The sequence below is a fragment of the Salvelinus fontinalis genome, chromosome 10, assembly GCF_029448725.1.
Source record: "Salvelinus fontinalis isolate EN_2023a chromosome 10, ASM2944872v1, whole genome shotgun sequence".
NCBI classification, from domain to species: domain Eukaryota; kingdom Metazoa; phylum Chordata; class Actinopteri; order Salmoniformes; family Salmonidae; genus Salvelinus; species Salvelinus fontinalis.
Window position 1 is genome coordinate 48,410,822 of NC_074674.1, and position 16,262 is coordinate 48,427,083.

Below are 16,262 nucleotides of genomic sequence, written 5' to 3' on the forward strand. Positions count from 1 at the left end.
GGTAGTTGGGTGGGAAAAGTGGTCATTCATGATAGTTGTCAAAATCAAACTCTAGCACTACCCTTAATTGCACCATATGAAGAACAGACCAAGGTAGTTGCAGATTTCTTCTGGATATGTGGGGGAAAGAGATTAAGGGCAACATTGCCAAAGGGATGGACAGGTCTCTGTGCAAGAGTTAGGTTGATTCAACAGATAACTATCATTGAATGGGATCCTAGTGATGCTAGGCAAGAAAATACTAAAAATAGAGTAAAAAGAGAATATGAGTCTGACCCCAAGGTCTATTTGGATGCAATTGGCCAACCTAGAGGTGTTCCTAACGAGTACAAAGCAAGAGATGAGATTAAATCAGGATTTGAATCAATCTTTTTGTGGATAACACCTAATAAGAATTTAGAGTGGATTAATTATATTTACTATAACCAACAGAGATTCATTAATTATACTGACTCGGCTCTAACAGCATTGGGGGAACAGGTACAGGCTACCAGTAAAATGACTTGGCAAAATAGACAGGCTCTCAATTGGCTCTTAGCGGAGAAGGGTGGAGTTTGTGTTATGTTTGGAGATGATTGGTGCACTTTTATTCCCAATAACACTGCGCCTAATGGATCCTTCGCAATCGCTATGGCTAAACTTAAAGGTTTACGAGCAGAGGTTAAGGCAAATGCTGGGTTTGACTCTCATGTTTGGGATTGGTTGGATCTAGCATTAGGAAAGTGGGGAGCTATGTTTGCTAGGATGGCTATTGTGCTGGGAGGAGGGTTATTGGCTCTGGGTATTGTATTTTGTTGTGTTTTACCCTTGGTAAAATCGCTTGTGGTCCAGACAACAGTTAAACAGATGTCTGTAAGGAGTGCTGACCCTCCAGTGATAAATAATCCTGTACCTGGGAGCCCAGGCCATTATACCAATAAATATGGAAAGCTTTGCAATGCGGTTGGTGGACCTCTGGACTGCCCCTTTGGCAATCCAAACTGTCTCTATGGAGTGATGCCGGGAGGTGGTTATGCTTGCCATGATTTCAGTAAGGATGGTCTGCCTGTATATGCTGTATTCCCAAATTCAGACGACTGTCTACTGGTACATGTCCACAAAGAGTGTCATTTGCGCCGTAAGTGCAAGTGGTGCACAAAATTTAATGTGGAAGGCCATGACCATCACGGAGACCCCGTGTTTTGCGCAAAATGTCAAAGAGGTGATTGTAGAATCTGTCAGGATGAGGACTGTGCTCCTATGTAAGGATTTTAGTATATCTATTTTTGTTTAAGGCCTGGTGTGTTTGTATGTTTGGTTGAATTTTTAGATATGTATATCAATGAATATATATATGGTTTCCTTTAATTAAAGTTAGTTATGCCTTCTAAAAACTAGGTTAATTTCAAAAACATGTTAGGTAACAGAGGGTATTCCGGTTACAAGTGTCTATGGACCATGTCCTTAATCTTCTAAACAAAGGTTGGTATCACTGATATCACTTTATTAGAGAGGTGTCTGCGAGGGAGGATCATGTTGAAATGCTTAAATTTAGAATGATGTTGTGTCAATTTTCTTTTGTAACTGCATGTAGGTCTTTGATTATTTTTTTTTTTTTCCTTATTCATTTATTATTATACTCATTGTGTTATTTTTATTTTTCATTTTCACATAACTGAGATAACCTCAGGCAAGGCTAAGTACCTACACGCTCCTGCTTCATCAAATATGTAATATTTTATCTTTCTAATTTTTATGCCTAATTAGATCTTTTACTCTTATGAAAATTGGAGATGTTTGGTCTAGTTAGGTTTTCTTTAATGTTTCTAATTAGATCTTTTACTCTTATGAAAATTGGAGATGTTTGGTCTAGTTAGGTTTTCTTTAATGTTTCTGATTGGATCTTTTACTCCTATTCCACATTGGAGATGTTTGGTCTAGTTGGTTTATATGCTTCACCATGTTTTTATTTTTTGTATTTTCTTGTTTATCATAGGTATTCTTATTTACTATCCCAAGGTCTTGTTTGTATCATTTATGTGGCTTTTTAGCCCCAGAGGAGGGATTTGTAGAAGTAAATGAGATATATAGGACAGCACATAGATGTATAAAATGGCTGAACATTAAAAATAGATCACAGTAATGAAAGGGAGACACATGGTCTGCTGACCTGACACATGGTCTGCTGACCTGACACTAATGATAAAGAGATTCATAGTCAGCTGCTTCTAAAATGAAGACCTATAGGGTAGAGTCTGCTGATTCCAATAAAGGCAAACAAAACAAAGAGTACATTGACACATTATGCTGACACACTAAAGATAGAGGGACCCATGGTCAGCTGCTTTTAAAAACATATAGGACAGAATCTGCTGATTCCAATAAAGGCAAGCTGAACAGGGAGTACATTGACACATTAATAAAGGGAAGTGAGACATTATGCTGACAAACTAAAAAGATAGAGGGTCCAGCCACCATTATAATCTAACTGAAAACAGATATGGGTGTTATAGGGCATGAACCAGTAGGAAGCTTGAACTAAAAGATAATGATGGTGAAAGACTTAAGAAATGAAAGGTCATTTGCATAAGGGATGGATATAATACTATGTGTGTATAAATAGAGTAGCTGGAGTTCTGAGAAAGGGTGTGTTCCGCGGACATTCCAGATTGCAATACAATTGTAATAAAAACATTTTTTTGAGTTCACAAAAGTTCTTGTAAGAGTTATATTTGAAGTGATTTTCCATGACAAATCCTAGAGCAAACTGATAAAATTCAGGAATTGAAGATTAGCTTTACCAAGGGCAACCTCAACGGTGGGATTTGAACCGAAACCTCCCCACACTTAATCAAGCACTGTACACCACTCGGCCTGACAACACAATTGTTAAATGTCTCGATGGCATCGACACATGGCCCTGCAATTGCTATGCTTAACTCTCTTTGATTTCAATCAAGGGTTTAAATTACAGCAACTACAGTTTTTGGGGGAAACTGCCACAAGACAGAAAAGGGATGAGGTGGCCGAGTGGTTAAGGCGATGGACTGCTAATCCATTGTGCTATGCACGCATGGGTTCGAATCCCATCCTCATCGTGTGCACAAAAAAAGATTGGTTTTGTATGGCATTGGAAGATTTTGACTCTGGCAAACATTGATAAGATGGCCCACTGCCACCGCGAAAGCACAGGACTTGGTATCTGAGTGGTGAAGCCGATGAACTACATGTATGGATTGGAAGACAAACATCTTCGCAAAACAGATGTTTTTTCTTCTCTTGCATGGCCCCACATGAATATAGAATCCCTGCACAATCCTAGAGCGATTCAGGAATTGAAGAATAGCTTTACCAATGGCAACCTCAACGGTGGGATTTGAACCGAAACCTCCCCACACTTAATCAAGCACTGTAGACCACTCGGCCTGACAACACATTTTTTAAATGTCTCGATGGGATCGACACATGGCCCTGCAATTGCTATGCTTAACTTTCATTGATTTCAATCAAGGGTTTAAATACAGCAACTACAATTTGTGGGGGCAACTGCCACAAGCAGGAATCAGGATGAGGTGGCCGAGTGGTTAAGGCGATGGACTGCTAATCCATTGTGCTATGCACGCATGGGTTCGAATCCCATCCTCATCGTACCTACAAAAAAACTTTGGTTTTGTATGGCATTGGAAGATTTTGACTCTGGCAAACACTGATAAGATGGCCCACTGCGACCGCGAAAGCACAGGACTTGGTATCTGAGTGGTGAAGCCGATGAACTACATGTGTGGATTGGAACACAAACATCTTCGCACAACAGATGTTTTGTCTTCTCTTGCATGGCCCCACATGAATATAGAATCCCTGCACAATACTAGAGCGACTGATAAGATTCAGGAATTGAAGAATAGCTTTACCAAGGGCAACCTCAACGGTGGGATATGAACCGAAACCTCCCCACACTTAATCAAGCACTGTAGACCACTCGGCCTGACAACACATTTTTTAAATGTCTCGATGGGATCGACTCATGGCCCGGCATTTGCTATGCTTAACTTTCATTGATTTCAATCAAGGGTTTAGATACAGCAATTACAGTTTGTGGGGGCAACTGCCACAAGACAGAAAAAGGATTCGGTGGCCGAGTGGTTAAGGCGATGGACTGCCAAACCTATTGTGCTATGCTCTCATGGGTTCGAATCCCATCCTCATCGTGCGCACAGAAAAACATTGGTTTTGTATGGCATTGGAAGATTTTGACTCTCGCAAACACTGATAAGATGGCCCACTGCCACCGCGAAAGCACAGGACTTGGTATCTGAGTGGTGAAGCCGATGAACTACATGTGTGGATTGGAACACAAACATCTTCGCAAAACAGATGTTTTGTCTTCTCTTGCATGGCCCCACATGAATATAGAATCCCTGCACAATCCTAGAGCAAACTGATAAGATTCAGGAATTGAAGAATAGCTTTACCAAGGGCAACCTCAACGGTGGGATTTGAACCGAAACCTCCCCACACTTAATCAAGCACTGTAGACCACTCGGCCTGACAACACATTTGTTAAATGTCTCGATGGGATCGACACATGGCCCTGCAATTGCTATGCTTAACTTTCATTGATTTCAATCAAGGGTTTAAATACAGCAACTACAGTTTGTGGGGGCAACTGCCACAAGCAGTAAAAAAGATGAGGTGGCTGAGTGGTTAAGGCGATGGACTGCTAATCCATTGTGCTATGCACGCATGGGTTCGAATCCCATCCTCATCGTGTGCACAAAATAAATTTGGTTTTGTATGGCATTGGAAGATTTTGACTGTGGCAAACAATGATAAGATGGCCCACTGCCACCGTGAAAGCACAGGACTTGGTATCTGAGTGGTGAAGCCGATGAACTACATGTATGGATTGGAAGACAAACATCTTCGCAAAACAGATGTTTTTTCTTCTCTTGCATGGCCCCACATGAATATAGAATCCCTGCACAATCCTAGAGCGATTCAGGAATTGAAGAATAGCTTTACCAAGGGCAACCTCAACGGTGGGATTTGAACCGAAACCTCCCCACACTTAATCAAGCACTGTAGACCACTCGGCCTGACAACACATTTTTTAAATGTCTCGATGGGATCGACACATGGCCCTGCAATTGCTATGCTTAACTTTCATTGATTTCAATCAAGGGTTTAAATACAGCAACTACAATTTGTGGGGGCAACTGCCACAAGCAGGAATAAGGATGAGGTGGTCGAGTGGTTAAAGCGATGGACTGCTAATCCATTGTGCTATGCACGCATGGGTTCGAATCCCATCCTCATCGTACCTACAAAAAAACTTTGGTTTTGTATGGCATTGGAAGATTTTGACTCTGGCAAACACTGATAAGATGGCCCACTGCGACCGCGAAAGCACAGGACTTGGTATCTGAGTGGTGAAGCCGATGAACTACATGTGTGGATTGGAACACAAACATCTTCGCACAACAGATGTTTTGTCTTCTCTTGCATGGCCCCACATGAATATAGAATCCCTGCACAATACTAGAGCGACTGATAAGATTCAGGAATTGAAGAATAGCTTTACCAAGGGCAACCTCAACGGTGGGATATGAACCGAAACCTCCCCACACTTAATCAAGCACTGTAGACCACTCGGCCTGACAACACATTTTTTAAATGTCTCGATGGGATCGACTCATGGCCCGGCATTTGCTATGCTTAACTTTCATTGATTTCAATTAAGGGTTTAGATACAGCAATTACAGTTTGTGGGGGCAACTGCCACATGACAGATAAAGAATGAGGTGGCCGAGTGGTTAAGGCGATGGACTGCTAATCCATTGTGCTATGCACGCATGGGTTCGAATCCCATCCTCATCGTGCGCACAGAAAAACATTGGTTTTGTATGGCATTGGAAGATTTTGACTCTCGCAAACACTGATAAGATGGCCCACTGCCACCGCGAAAGCACAGGACTTGGTATCTGAGTGGTGAAGCCGATGAACTACATGTGTGGATTGGAACACAAACATCTTCGCAAAACAGATGTTTTGTCTTCTCTTGCATGGCCCCACATGAATATAGAATCCCTGCACAATCCTAGAGCAAACTGATAAGATTCAGGAATTGAAGAATAGCTTTACCAAGGGCAACCTCAACGGTGGGATTTGAACCGAAACCTCCCCACACTTAATCAAGCACTGTAGACCACTCGGCCTGACAACACATTTGTTAAATGTCTCGATGGGATCGACACATGGCCCTGCAATTGCTATGCTTAACTTTCATTGATTTCAATCAAGGGTTTAAATACAGCAACTACAGTTTGTGGGGGCAACTGCCACAAGCAGTAAAAAAGATGAGGTGGCTGAGTGGTTAAGGCGATGGACTGCTAATCCATTGTGCTATGCACGCATGGGTTCGAATCCCATCCTCATCGTGTGCACAAAATAAATTTGGTTTTGTATGGCATTGGAAGATTTTGACTCTGGCAAACAATGATAAGATGGCCCACTGCCACCGTGAAAGCACAGGACTTGGTATCTTAGTGGTGAACCCGATGAACTACATGTGTGGATTGGAACACAAACATCTTCGCAAAACAGATGTTTTTTCTTCTCTTGCATGGCCCCACATGAATATAGAATCCCTGCACAATCCTAGAGCGACTGATAAGATTCAGGAATTGAAGAATTGCTTTACCAAGGGCAACCTCAACGGTGGGATATGAACCGAAACCTCCCCACACTTAATCAAGCACTGTAGACCACTCGGCCTGACAACACATTTGTTAAATGTCTCGATGGGATCGACACATGGCCCTGCAATTGCTATACTTAACTTTCATTGATTTCAATCAAGGGTTTAAATACAGCAACTACAGTTTGTGGGGGCAACTGCCACAAGACAGAAAAAGGATGAGGTGGCCGAGTTGTTTAGGCGATGGACTGCTAATCCATTGTGCTATGCACCCATGGGTTCGAATCCCATCCTCATCGTGCTCAAAAAAAACTTTGGTTTTGTATGGCATTGGAAGATTTTGACTCTGGCAAACACTGATAAGATGGCCCACTGCCACCGCGAAAGCACAGGACTTGGTATCTGAGTGGTGAAGCCGATGAACTACATGTGAGGATTGGAACACAAACATCTTCGCAAAACAGATGTTTTGTCTTCTCTTGCATGGCCCCACATGAATATAGAATCCCTGCACAATCCTAGAGCAAACTGATAAGATTCAGGAATTGAAGAACATCTTTACCAAGGGCAACCTCAACGGTGGGATTTGAACCGAAACCTCCCCACACTTAATCAAGCACTGTAGACCACGCGGCCTGACAACACATTTGTTAAATGTCTCGATGGGATCGACACATGGCCCTGCAATTGCTATGCTTAACTTTCATTGATTTCAATCAAGGGTTTAAATACAGCAACTACAGTTTGTGGGGGCAACAGCCACAAGCAGTAAAAAAGATGAGGTGGCTGAGTGGTTAAGGCGATGGACTGCTAATCCATTGTGCTATGCACGCATGGGTTCGAATCCTATCCTCATCGTGTGCACAAAATAAATTTGGTTTTGTATGGCATTGGAAGATTTTGACTCTGGCAAACAATGATAAGATGGCCCACTGCCACCGTGAAAGCACAGGACTTGGTATCTTAGTGGTGAAGCCGATGAACTACATGTGTGGATTGGAACACAAACATCTTCGCAAAACAGATGTTTTTTCTTCTCTTGCATGGCCCCACATGAATATAGAATCCCTGCACAATCCTAGAGCGACTGATAAGATTCAGGAATTGAAGAATAGCTTTACCAAGGGCAACCTCAACGGTGGGATATGAACCGAAACCTCCCCACACTTAATCAAGCACTGTAGACCACTCGGCCTGACAACACATTTGTTAAATGTCTCGATGGGATCGACACATGGCCCTGCAATTGCTATGCTTAACTTTCATTGATTTCAATCAAGGGTTTAAATACAGCAACTACAGTTTGTGGGGAAAACTGCCACAAGCAGGAAGAAGGATGAGGTGGACGAGTTGTTTAGGCGATGGACTGCTAATCCATTGTGCTATGCACCCATGGGTTCGAATCCCATCCTCATCGTGCTCAAAAAAAACTTTGGTTTTGTATGGCATTGGAAGATTTTGACTTTGGCAAACACTGATAACATGGCCCACTGCCACCGCGAAAGCACAGGACTTGGTATCTGAGTGGTGAAGCCGATGAACTACATGTGTGGATTGGAACACAAACATCTTCGCAAAACAGATGTTTTATCTTCTCTTGCATGGCCCCACATGAATATAGAATCCCTGCACAATCCTAGAGCGACTGATAAGATTCAGAAATTGAAGAATAGCTTTACCAAGGGCAACCTCAACGATGGGATATGAACCGAAACCTCCCCACACTTAATCAAGCACTGTAGACCACTCGGCCTGACAACACAATTTTTAAATGTCTCGATGGGATCGACACATGGCCCTGCAATTGCAATGCTTAACTTTCATTGATTTCAATCAAGGGTTTAAATACAGCAACTACAATTTGTGGGGGCAACTGCCACAAGCAGGATAAAGGATGAGGTGGCCGAGTGGTTAAGGCGATGGACTGCTAATCCATTGTGCTATGCACGCATGGGTTCGAGTCCCATCCTCATCGTACCTACAATAAAACTTTGGTTTTGTATGGCATTGGAAGATTTTGACTCTGGCAAACACTGATAAGATGGCCCACTGCCACCGCGAAAGCACAGGACTTGGTATCTAAATGGTGAAGCCGATGAACTACATGTGTGGATTGGAACACAAACATCTTCGCACAACAGATGTTTTGTCTTCTCTTGCATGGCCCCACATGAATATAGAATCCCTGCACAATACTAGAGCGACTGATAAGATTCAGAAATTGAAGAATAGCTTTACCAAGGGCAACCTCAACGGTGGGATATGAACCGAAACCTCCCCACACTTAATCAAGCACTGTAGACCACTCGGCCTGACAACACATTTTTTAAATGTCTCGATGGGATCGACACATGGCCCTGCAATTGCTATGCTTAACTCTCTTTGATTTCAATCAAGGATTTAAATTACAGCAACTACAGTTTGTGGGGGCAACTGCCACAAGACTGAAAAGGATGAGGTGGCCGAGTGGTTAAGCCGATGGACTGCTAATCCATTGTGCTATGCACGCATGGGTTCGAATCCCATCCTCATCGTTTGCACAAAAAAAAGATTGGTTTTGTATGGCATTGGAAGATTTTGACTGAGGCAAACATTGATAAGATGGCCCACTGCCACCGCGAAAGCACAGGACTTGGTATCTGAGAGGTGCAGCCGATGAACTACATGTGTGGATTGGAACACAAACATCTTCGCAAAACAGATGTTTTTTCTTCTCTTGCATGGTCCCACATGAATATAGAATCCCTGCACAATCCTAGAGCAAACTGATAAGATTCAGGAATTGAAGAATAGCTTTACCAAGGGCAACCCCAACGGTGGGATTTGAACCGAAACCTCCCCACACTTAATCAAGCACTGTACACCATTCGGCCTGACAACACAATTGTTAAATGTCTCGATGGGATCGACACATGGCCCTGCAATTGCTATGCTTAACTTTCATTGATTTCAATCAAGGGTTAAATTACAGCAACTACAGTTTGTGGGGGCAACTGCAACAAGCAGGAAAAAGGATGATGTGGCCGAGTGGTTAAGGTGATGGACTGCTAATCCATTGTGCTATGCACGCATGGGTTCGAATCCCATCCTCATCGTGCGCACAAAAAAACATTGGTTTTGTATGGCATTGGAAGATTTTGACTCTCGCAAACACTGATAAGATGGCCCACTGCCACCGCGAAAGCACAGCACAGGACTTGGTATCTGAGTGGTGAAGCCGATGAACTACATGTGTGGATTGGAACACAAACATCTTTCGCAAAACAGATGTTTTTTCTTCTCTTGCATGGTCCCACATGAATATAGAATCCCTGCACAATCCTAGAGCAAACTGATAAGATTCAGGAATTGAAGAATAGCTTTACCAAGGGCAACCCCAACGGTGGGATTTGAACCGAAACCTCCCCACACTTAATCAAGCACTGTAGACCACTCGGCCTGACAACACATTTTTTAAATGTCTCGATGAGATCGACACATGGCCCTGCAATTGCTATGCTTAACTTTCATTGATTTCAATCAAGGGTTTAAATACAGCAACTACAGTTTGTGGGGGCAACTGCCACCAGCAGAAAAAATAATGAGTTGGCTGAGTGGTTAAGGCGATGGACTGCTAATCCATTGTGCTATGCACGCATGGGTTCGAATCCCATCCTCATCTTAAATACAATAAAGCTTTGGTTTTGTATGGCATTGGAAGATTTTGAATCTGGCAAACGTTGATAAGATGGCCCACTGCCACCGCGAAAGCACAGGACTTGGTATCTGAGTGTTGAAGCCGATGAACTACATGTGTGGATTGGAACACAAACATCTTCGCAAAACAGATGTTTTGTCTTCTCTTGCATGGCCCCACATGAATATAGAATCCCTGCACAATCCTAGAGCGACTGATAAGATTCAGAAATTGAAGAATAGCTTTACCAAGGGCAACCTCAACGGTGGGATATGAACCGAAACCTCCCCACACTTAATCAAGCACTGTAGACCACTCGGCCTGACAACACATTTTTTAAATGTCTCGATGGGATCGACACATGGCCCTGCAATTGCTATGCTTAACTTTCATTGATTTCAATCAAGGGTTTAAATACAGCAACTACAATTTGTGGGGGCAACTGCCAAAAGCAGGAAAAAGGATGAGGTGGCCGAGTGGTTAAGGCGATGGACTGCTAATCCATTTGCTATGCACGCATGGGTTCGAATCCCATCCTCATCGGACCTACAATGAAAGTTTGGTTTTGTATGGCATTGGAAGATTTTGACTCTGGCAAACACTGATAAGATGGCCCACTGCGACCACGAAAGCACAGGACTTGGTATCTGAGTGGTGAAGCCGATGAACTACATGTGTGGATTGGAACACAAACATCTTCGCAAAACAGATGTTTTGTCTTCTCTTGCATGGCCCCACATGAATATAGAATCCCTGCACAATCCTAGAGCAAACTGATAAGATTCAGGAATTGAAGAATAGCTTTACCAAGGGCAACCCCAACGGTGGGATTTGAACCGAAACCTCCCCACACTTAATCAAGCACTGTACACCTTTCGGCCTGACAACACAATTGTTAAATGTCTCGATGGGATCGACACATGGCCCTGCAATTGCTATGCTTAACTCTCTTTGATTTCAATCAAGGGTTTAAATTACAGCAACTACAGTTTGTGGGGGCAACTGCCACAAGACTGAAAAAAGATGAGGTGGTCGAGTGGTTAAGGCGATGGACTGCTAATCCATTGTGCTATGCACGCATGGGTTCGAATCCCATCCTCATCGTGTGCACAAAAAAAGATTGGTTTTGTATGGCATTGGAAGATTTTGACTCTGGCAAACATTGATAAGATGGCCCACTGCCACCGCGAAAGCACAGGACTTGGTATCTGAGTGGTGAAGCCGATGAACTACATGTGTGGATTGGAACACAAACATCTTCGCAAAACAGATGTTTTTTCTTCTCTTGCATGGCCCCACATGAATATAGAATCCCTGCACAATCCTAGAGCAAACTGATAAGATTCAGGAATTGAAGAATAGCTTTACCAAGGGCAACCCCAACGGTGGGATTTGAACCGAAACCTCCCCACACTTAATCAAGCACTGTACACCATTCGGCCTGACAACACATTTTTTAAATGTCTCGATGGGATCGACACATGGCCCTGCAATTGCTATGCTTAACTTTCATTGATTTCAATCAAGGGTTAAATTTCAGCAACTACAGTTTGTGGGGGCAACTGCCACAAGCAGGAATAAGGATGAGGTGGCCGAGTGGTTAAGGCGATGGACTGCTAATCCATTGTGCTATGCAGGCATGGGTTCGAATCTCATCGTGTGCACAAAATAAATTTGGTTTTGTATGGCATTGGAAGATTTTGAATCTGGCAAACGTTGATAAGATGGCCCACTGCCACCGCGAAAGCACAGGACTTGGTATCTGAGTGGTGAAGCCGATGAACTACATGTGTGGATTGGAACACAAACATCTTCGCAAAACAGATGTTTTGTCTTCTCTTGCATGGCCCCACATGAATATAGAATCCCTGCACAATCCTAGAGCGACTGATAAGATTCAGAAATTGAAGAATAGCTTTACCAAGGGCAACCTCAACGGTGGGATATGAACCGAAACCTCCCCACACTTAATCAAGCACTGTAGACCACTCGGCCTGACAACACATTTTTTAAATGTCTCGATGGGATCGACACATGGCCCTGCAATTGCTATGCTTAACTTTCATTGATTTCAATCAAGGGTTTAAATACAGCAACTACAATTTGTGGGGGCAACTGCCACAAGCAGGATAAAGGATGAGGTGGCCGAGTGGTTAAGGCGATGGACTGCTAATCCATTGTGCTATGCACGCATGGGTTCGAGTCCCATCCTCATCGTACCTACAATAAAACTTTGGTTTTGTATGGCATTGGAAGATTTTGACTCTGGCAAACACTGATAAGATGGCCCACTGCCACCGCGAAAGCACAGGACTTGGTATCTAAATGGTGAAGCCGATGAACTACATGTGTGGATTGGAACACAAACATCTTCGCACAACAGATGTTTTGTCTTCTCTTGCATGGCCCCACATGAATATAGAATCCCTGCACAATACTAGAGCGACTGATAAGATTCAGAAATTGAAGAATAGCTTTACCAAGGGCAACCTCAACGGTGGGATATGAACCGAAACCTCCCCACACTTAATCAAGCACTGTAGACCACTCGGCCTGACAACACATTTTTTAAATGTCTCGATGGGATCGACACATGGCCCTGCAATTGCTATGCTTAACTCTCTTTGATTTCAATCAAGGATTTAAATTACAGCAACTACAGTTTGTGGGGGCAACTGCCACAAGACTGAAAAGGATGAGGTGGCCGAGTGGTTAAGCCGATGGACTGCTAATCCATTGTGCTATGCACGCATGGGTTCGAATCCCATCCTCATCGTTTGCACAAAAAAAAGATTGGTTTTGTATGGCATTGGAAGATTTTGACTGAGGCAAACATTGATAAGATGGCCCACTGCCACCGCGAAAGCACAGGACTTGGTATCTGAGAGGTGCAGCCGATGAACTACATGTGTGGATTGGAACACAAACATCTTCGCAAAACAGATGTTTTTTCTTCTCTTGCATGGTCCCACATGAATATAGAATCCCTGCACAATCCTAGAGCAAACTGATAAGATTCAGGAATTGAAGAATAGCTTTACCAAGGGCAACCCCAACGGTGGGATTTGAACCGAAACCTCCCCACACTTAATCAAGCACTGTACACCATTCGGCCTGACAACACAATTGTTAAATGTCTCGATGGGATCGACACATGGCCCTGCAATTGCTATGCTTAACTTTCATTGATTTCAATCAAGGGTTAAATTACAGCAACTACAGTTTGTGGGGGCAACTGCAACAAGCAGGAAAAAGGATGATGTGGCCGAGTGGTTAAGGTGATGGACTGCTAATCCATTGTGCTATGCACGCATGGGTTCGAATCCCATCCTCATCGTGCGCACAAAAAAACATTGGTTTTGTATGGCATTGGAAGATTTTGACTCTCGCAAACACTGATAAGATGGCCCACTGCCACCGCGAAAGCACAGCACAGGACTTGGTATCTGAGTGGTGAAGCCGATGAACTACATGTGTGGATTGGAACACAAACATCTTTCGCAAAACAGATGTTTTTTCTTCTCTTGCATGGTCCCACATGAATATAGAATCCCTGCACAATCCTAGAGCAAACTGATAAGATTCAGGAATTGAAGAATAGCTTTACCAAGGGCAACCCCAACGGTGGGATTTGAACCGAAACCTCCCCACACTTAATCAAGCACTGTAGACCACTCGGCCTGACAACACATTTTTTAAATGTCTCGATGAGATCGACACATGGCCCTGCAATTGCTATGCTTAACTTTCATTGATTTCAATCAAGGGTTTAAATACAGCAACTACAGTTTGTGGGGGCAACTGCCACCAGCAGAAAAAATAATGAGTTGGCTGAGTGGTTAAGGCGATGGACTGCTAATCCATTGTGCTATGCACGCATGGGTTCGAATCCCATCCTCATCTTAAATACAATAAAGCTTTGGTTTTGTATGGCATTGGAAGATTTTGAATCTGGCAAACGTTGATAAGATGGCCCACTGCCACCGCGAAAGCACAGGACTTGGTATCTGAGTGTTGAAGCCGATGAACTACATGTGTGGATTGGAACACAAACATCTTCGCAAAACAGATGTTTTGTCTTCTCTTGCATGGCCCCACATGAATATAGAATCCCTGCACAATCCTAGAGCGACTGATAAGATTCAGAAATTGAAGAATAGCTTTACCAAGGGCAACCTCAACGGTGGGATATGAACCGAAACCTCCCCACACTTAATCAAGCACTGTAGACCACTCGGCCTGACAACACATTTTTTAAATGTCTCGATGGGATCGACACATGGCCCTGCAATTGCTATGCTTAACTTTCATTGATTTCAATCAAGGGTTTAAATACAGCAACTACAATTTGTGGGGGCAACTGCCACAAGCAGGAAAAAGGATGAGGTGGCCGAGTGGTTAAGGCGATGGACTGCTAATCCATTTGCTATGCACGCATGGGTTCGAATCCCATCCTCATCGGACCTACAATGAAAGTTTGGTTTTGTATGGCATTGGAAGATTTTGACTCTGGCAAACACTGATAAGATGGCCCACTGCGACCACGAAAGCACAGGACTTGGTATCTGAGTGGTGAAGCCGATGAACTACATGTGTGGATTGGAACACAAACATCTTCGCAAAACAGATGTTTTGTCTTCTCTTGCATGGCCCCACATGAATATAGAATCCCTGCACAATCCTAGAGCAAACTGATAAGATTCAGGAATTGAAGAATAGCTTTACCAAGGGCAACCCCAACGGTGGGATTTGAACCGAAACCTCCCCACACTTAATCAAGCACTGTACACCTTTCGGCCTGACAACACAATTGTTAAATGTCTCGATGGGATCGACACATGGCCCTGCAATTGCTATGCTTAACTCTCTTTGATTTCAATCAAGGGTTTAAATTACAGCAACTACAGTTTGTGGGGGCAACTGCCACAAGACTGAAAAAAGATGAGGTGGTCGAGTGGTTAAGGCGATGGACTGCTAATCCATTGTGCTATGCACGCATGGGTTCGAATCCCATCCTCATCGTGTGCACAAAAAAAGATTGGTTTTGTATGGCATTGGAAGATTTTGACTCTGGCAAACATTGATAAGATGGCCCACTGCCACCGCGAAAGCACAGGACTTGGTATCTGAGTGGTGAAGCCGATGAACTACATGTGTGGATTGGAACACAAACATCTTCGCAAAACAGATGTTTTTTCTTCTCTTGCATGGCCCCACATGAATATAGAATCCCTGCACAATCCTAGAGCAAACTGATAAGATTCAGGAATTGAAGAATAGCTTTACCAAGGGCAACCCCAACGGTGGGATTTGAACCGAAACCTCCCCACACTTAATCAAGCACTGTACACCATTCGGCCTGACAACACATTTTTTAAATGTCTCGATGGGATCGACACATGGCCCTGCAATTGCTATGCTTAACTTTCATTGATTTCAATCAAGGGTTAAATTTCAGCAACTACAGTTTGTGGGGGCAACTGCCACAAGCAGGAATAAGGATGAGGTGGCCGAGTGGTTAAGGCGATGGACTGCTAATCCATTGTGCTATGCAGGCATGGGTTCGAATCTCATCGTGTGCACAAAATAAATTTGGTTTTGTATGGCATTGGAAGATTTTGAATCTGGCAAACGTTGATAAGATGGCCCACTGCCACCGCGAAAGCACAGGACTTGGTATCTGAGTGGTGAAGCCGATGAACTACATGTGTGGATTGGAACACAAACATCTTCGCAAAACAGATGTTTTGTCTTCTCTTGCATGGCCCCACATGAATATAGAATCCCTGCACAATCCTAGAGCGACTGATAAGATTCAGAAATTGAAGAATAGCTTTACCAAGGGCAACCTCAACGGTGGGATATGAACCGAAACCTCCCCACACTTAATCAAGCACTGTAGACCACTCG

The 16,262-nt window shown here is 43.4% G+C and overlaps 17 non-coding genes across 17 annotated transcripts; all 17 read left to right on the forward strand.

Annotated features, from left to right (window-relative positions):
- Positions 1–2,995: 2,995 nt before the first annotated feature.
- On the forward strand, positions 2,996–3,077 carry trnas-gcu (transfer RNA serine (anticodon GCU)). The gene has a single exon. It is a non-coding gene; the product is annotated as a tRNA-Ser (tRNA).
- A 468-nt stretch (positions 3,078–3,545) lies between these two features.
- Positions 3,546–3,627, forward strand: trnas-gcu (transfer RNA serine (anticodon GCU)). The gene has a single exon. It is a non-coding gene; the product is annotated as a tRNA-Ser (tRNA).
- Positions 3,628–4,665: 1,038 nt separating this feature from the next.
- Positions 4,666–4,747, forward strand: trnas-gcu (transfer RNA serine (anticodon GCU)). Its single transcript has one exon. It is a non-coding gene; the product is annotated as a tRNA-Ser (tRNA).
- Positions 4,748–5,215: 468 nt separating this feature from the next.
- trnas-gcu (transfer RNA serine (anticodon GCU)) lies at positions 5,216–5,297 on the forward strand. Its single transcript has one exon. It is a non-coding gene; the product is annotated as a tRNA-Ser (tRNA).
- Positions 5,298–5,774: 477 nt separating this feature from the next.
- On the forward strand, positions 5,775–5,856 carry trnas-gcu (transfer RNA serine (anticodon GCU)). Its single transcript has one exon. It is a non-coding gene; the product is annotated as a tRNA-Ser (tRNA).
- Positions 5,857–6,334: 478 nt separating this feature from the next.
- Positions 6,335–6,416, forward strand: trnas-gcu (transfer RNA serine (anticodon GCU)). Its single transcript has one exon. It is a non-coding gene; the product is annotated as a tRNA-Ser (tRNA).
- Positions 6,417–7,452: 1,036 nt separating this feature from the next.
- On the forward strand, positions 7,453–7,534 carry trnas-gcu (transfer RNA serine (anticodon GCU)). The gene has a single exon. It is a non-coding gene; the product is annotated as a tRNA-Ser (tRNA).
- A 1,035-nt stretch (positions 7,535–8,569) lies between these two features.
- On the forward strand, positions 8,570–8,651 carry trnas-gcu (transfer RNA serine (anticodon GCU)). The gene has a single exon. It is a non-coding gene; the product is annotated as a tRNA-Ser (tRNA).
- Positions 8,652–9,128: 477 nt separating this feature from the next.
- trnas-gcu (transfer RNA serine (anticodon GCU)) lies at positions 9,129–9,210 on the forward strand. Its single transcript has one exon. It is a non-coding gene; the product is annotated as a tRNA-Ser (tRNA).
- Positions 9,211–9,689: 479 nt separating this feature from the next.
- trnas-gcu (transfer RNA serine (anticodon GCU)) lies at positions 9,690–9,771 on the forward strand. Its single transcript has one exon. It is a non-coding gene; the product is annotated as a tRNA-Ser (tRNA).
- A 1,043-nt stretch (positions 9,772–10,814) lies between these two features.
- On the forward strand, positions 10,815–10,895 carry trnas-gcu (transfer RNA serine (anticodon GCU)). Its single transcript has one exon. It is a non-coding gene; the product is annotated as a tRNA-Ser (tRNA).
- A 479-nt stretch (positions 10,896–11,374) lies between these two features.
- On the forward strand, positions 11,375–11,456 carry trnas-gcu (transfer RNA serine (anticodon GCU)). The gene has a single exon. It is a non-coding gene; the product is annotated as a tRNA-Ser (tRNA).
- Positions 11,457–12,487: 1,031 nt separating this feature from the next.
- Positions 12,488–12,569, forward strand: trnas-gcu (transfer RNA serine (anticodon GCU)). The gene has a single exon. It is a non-coding gene; the product is annotated as a tRNA-Ser (tRNA).
- Positions 12,570–13,046: 477 nt separating this feature from the next.
- trnas-gcu (transfer RNA serine (anticodon GCU)) lies at positions 13,047–13,128 on the forward strand. Its single transcript has one exon. It is a non-coding gene; the product is annotated as a tRNA-Ser (tRNA).
- A 479-nt stretch (positions 13,129–13,607) lies between these two features.
- trnas-gcu (transfer RNA serine (anticodon GCU)) lies at positions 13,608–13,689 on the forward strand. The gene has a single exon. It is a non-coding gene; the product is annotated as a tRNA-Ser (tRNA).
- Positions 13,690–14,732: 1,043 nt separating this feature from the next.
- trnas-gcu (transfer RNA serine (anticodon GCU)) lies at positions 14,733–14,813 on the forward strand. Its single transcript has one exon. It is a non-coding gene; the product is annotated as a tRNA-Ser (tRNA).
- Positions 14,814–15,292: 479 nt separating this feature from the next.
- trnas-gcu (transfer RNA serine (anticodon GCU)) lies at positions 15,293–15,374 on the forward strand. The gene has a single exon. It is a non-coding gene; the product is annotated as a tRNA-Ser (tRNA).
- Positions 15,375–16,262: the final 888 nt, after the last annotated feature.